The 4,150-nt window shown below is 41.5% G+C and overlaps 1 pseudogene; it reads left to right on the top strand.

The window, feature by feature from the left end:
- Window positions 1–2,056: 2,056 nt before the first annotated feature.
- LOC110578891 lies at window positions 2,057–2,663 on the top strand (annotated as a pseudogene).
- The last annotated feature ends 1,487 nt before the right edge of the window (window positions 2,664–4,150 follow it).

Here is a 4,150-nt window from a genome sequence, read left to right as displayed (position 1 = left end):
GAGAGAGACAGCGAGAGAGGGAACACAAGCAGGGGGAGTGGGAGAGAGAGAAGCAGGCTCTCCTCCGAGCAGGGAGCCCGATACGGGGCCCGATCCCAGGACACTGGGATCATGACCCGAGCCGAAGGCAGACGCCTAATGACTGAGCCACTCAGGCGCCCCTCTAACAGGAAATTTCTATAAAAATTCCTAGATACTGAAATACTCTTCCTTACCAATCTAAAATTAGGAGATCAGAAAGGGAAAATAAGTTTTCTTGTATTTGTTAGCCAATCTAAGATTAAAAACTGAAAAACCAAGCCTATATGTGTGGGACTTTTTTATAGCAAATAGAAATAGAAAGTACCTGGAAGGCAATCCAATAAAATCATCTAAAAAGAAGGGATCTTGACATATCTGCTAAGGAACTATTCATTAGAATGTTTAGACCAGATCCAAGAATGTTAATCCACTGGCTCCTATGCTGATTATTTTGGGACAGAACACAGATTTCAAAAAGAAAAAAATACCAGCACTCAAAGAAACTGCCAATTCTGAATTTGAAGATATTAACAAATGTACTCAGCATTTCTTTCATCAAAGAAAGTCAAAATACAGCTTTGTATTTAATACAGACTGTCTAAAGGGTTTAAGATAATATCATTTATTTCAGAATAAAAAGTATGAAGAAACATAAGGAGTAAGGTATTGGAAGAGGGAAGAAGGGAATGAATTCAAGAGCTCATATGGGAAAGTAAGTAAGATTGACTTTTCCTCTGAGATAGGAGGAAAAGTAGAGACAAAGAAGAAGCAAAGAGGGATGACATAGAGAAAGGGAAGACGAAGAGGTTGATGCTCGCCAAAGGCCTGGATGTTTCCAGCAAAGCAGAATGGGTGGGCAGGTATCTTTGTTTCCTTCACTAGACAGTAAGATCTGTCAGGGCAGGGATTGGGTCTGTTTTGTCCCCTACTGTAATGCCCATCACCTAGCGTAGCAGGTGGCGTATTGTTGATTCTCAATTTGTATTTGTTGAACAAAATGAGTCAAAGAATGTGGACATTAGGAACTTAGAAGAACAGGAAATGCTGGGAATAGCTATGTTAGAAATCAGTAAGAAATGAATAATGGGTTTGCAAATTTGAGGTTAGCTGGTATGCAAAGTTCAGAAGCTAGAATGGAAAAGCAGGCAGATTGGAATTGGTGAGACCAAGAGAGTGGGATGGAAAAGGAGTAGGAGGGTTCAGTATGCAAGCAAAGGTGATGGAAGCCAGGCCGGAAATGGGGTCAAAGATGAAGACCTACTGGAAGCAGCAATAGACTGTCAAGGTCATGTGATTAGAGGCACTTCTGAGGGTTTTAGGCAATGAGCCCCTTTAAAACACCAGTGTGGCATATAACTTTGTCACAGGCTAAGTAAGCATCCAACTCAAATTTTTACTCTCGCTTCTGTGACTGTTCAGACATGGATTGTGTCTGATTTGTTCTCTCTTGTCACCCAGTATGGGTTTTGTTTTTTAATTTTTTAATTTAAATTCAATTTAATTAACATATGGTGTATTATTAGTTTCAGAGGTAGAATTTAGAGATTCATCAGTTGCATATAACACCCAGTGCTCATCCCATTAAGTGCCCTCCTTAATGTCCATCACCCAGTTACCCCATCCCCCCACCCACCTCCCCTCCAGCAACCCTCAGTTTGTTTCCTAGAGTTAAGAGTCTCTTATGGTTTGTCTCCCTCTCTGTCTTATTTTATTTTTCCTTCCTTTTCCCTATGTTCATCAGTTTTGTTTCTTAAATTCCACATATCAGTGAAATCATATGATATTTGTCTTTCTCTGACTTATTTCACTTAGCATAATACACTCTCTTTCCATCCACACATCATTGCAAATGGCAAAATTTCATTCTTTTGGATGGCCGAGTAATATCCCATTGTATATATATCTGCCATGTCTTCTTTATCCATTCATCTGTCAATGGACATCTGTCACGTATGTTATTCAAATGAACAAAAAAGGGAGGAAAGAAGAAGGGAAATTAAAGACACGATTGACATGTGTCGTGTCTACTAAAATTATGAGCTATTCTAATCCTTTCTGGGGTGGCAGGGAGAGCAGAGAGAACGACTTGAAGGCCTCGGGCACACTGCAAGAGTACAAGTGGTGGGGAGCTGCCTGCCCACCCCAAATGTCGCACTCCACCCCTCTATCGGGTGCGAATCTCTGCACCTAATCATGTGGTCACCAAGTTCTGCTTCTGGCACTTTATGTCTCAGCTGAAGAAGATGATGTCTTCAGGGGAAATTGTTGACTGTGGACAGGACCAGAATCAAAGACCATGGAACTGGTCAGGTCAAACAGAGGGACAAATTAGCAGATACTACATGTGGGTAAAGAATGTTGGCATCTGGCTGTGCTATGATCCCCACAAGGGCTCCCACAACATGGGCCGGGAGCTGACCACTGCAGGCATTGTTCCCTGTGCTGAGATGTGGGCACTGGCACCACACCGGGCCCACTCAATCCAGATCATGAAGGTGAAGGAGACTGCAGGCAGCAAGTGCCGCCGACCAGCCATCAAGCAGTTCCAGGACTCCAAGATCAAGTTCCCGCTGCCTCACTGGGTCCTGCATGGCCAGGACAAGCCAGGCTTCACCACCAAGAGGCCCAACACCTTCTTTTAGATGCAGAGCCTCCCTGTCCCCAGGTCCGCCCAAATAAAGCCCTTGGGAAAACCGGGGTGCTCAGAAAAAAATAAAATAATTTTTTTTAAATTATGAGCTACCCTAAATTTTCTCTGTGTATCAATGTGTATAAACATTTGGATATGTGTGTATAATACAAATACACCATCATAAACATCCACGGATATTTCTGCAATATTGGGGTTGATAACAATGATTGGAAAATCTGATGGTTAGGTATGTTCTATCTTCTGTACTGTAGGATGGAGCCAAGATCTGGTAAATACTGGGCTTGGGGGTCTAGGAGATAGGCTGGAGATTTGGAGCTGCTGAGGGCAGAAAAGTAGAACCAAATTCCTGGGTATAGGCATCTTATCCAGAGGGCCGTTACTGAAAGGAAAGGACCTAGAGATGACACAGTTCGACCAGAATCAAAGACCATGGAACTGGTCAGGTCAAACAGAGGGACAAATTAGCAGATACTACATAGGAAGACAAAATCCAGAATGACTGTGTGTTTGGTCTTTGGAAGACCCAAAAAATCAAACCCTCTGCTAAGACCCTTTAGTTGGAAGTTCTCTGTCTTCGATAGCAAACATATTTTCTTTTCTAGGATTTTCTGTTTAAAAGATGAATCTTTTGAATTAATTTTCTTATCACCTCTTCCTGAAATGCCATTTATGAGGTTCTTTCTATTTCATTTGTTTTAAATTTTTTATGACGTTATGCAAATACAGATATTCATATATTTAGTTCCTTAGGCTGGAAATCCTTCACTTGTGAAAAAATCAGTGCAAAGGTACATTAGAAGCCAAATTAAGAGAAAACAGTGTTCATTGTTAGATTGGAGCAAGATGGGAGTGGGCTTTGGAAGGAGAAGAGAATGAAAGGAACTTCCTCTCTCCTCCAGACTTCCTATGTAAGTCTTCTAAATGTAGTATTTCAGGAGAATCCATTGTTCATTTTAAAGAAAAAGAAAAACTCTATACTTGTTTTCCTATTGGGTCTGTAAATCAGTAAAATATTAAGGTGGAAACAAAAGAAATACCTCTTGGTGATTGACCATCTACTTTAGTCACCCGTCCTTGAATTTGATTGTGCTGCAGATTTGTACTTCTGAAAATAGAATGTCTCAAGTATTGTTTCTAAATCTTCAGATGCTTGCTCCCAAATTAGTTCTCTTCTATTCAACACTGAAAAGCAGAGATCATTTAAAAGAGCTCCTGTGGGGCGCCTGGGTGGCTCAGTCTTTAAGTGTCTGCCTTCGGCCCAGGTCATGATCCCAGGGTCCTGGGATCGAGCCCTGCATCGGGTTCCCTGCTTGGCAGGAAGCCTGCTTCTCCCTCTCCCTCTCCCACTCCCCCTGCTTGTGATCCCTCTCTCGCCGTGTCTCTCTGTCAAATGAATAAATAAAATCTTTAAAAATAAATAAATAAATAAAATAAAAGTGCTCCTGTGATGTACGGAACCAGCATTGTACAAAATCT

Source organism: Neomonachus schauinslandi, chromosome 4, assembly GCF_002201575.2.
Source record: "Neomonachus schauinslandi chromosome 4, ASM220157v2, whole genome shotgun sequence".
NCBI classification, from domain to species: domain Eukaryota; kingdom Metazoa; phylum Chordata; class Mammalia; order Carnivora; family Phocidae; genus Neomonachus; species Neomonachus schauinslandi.
Note: the sequence above shows the minus strand (reverse complement) of the source record. Positions and strands in the feature narration are given on the sequence as shown.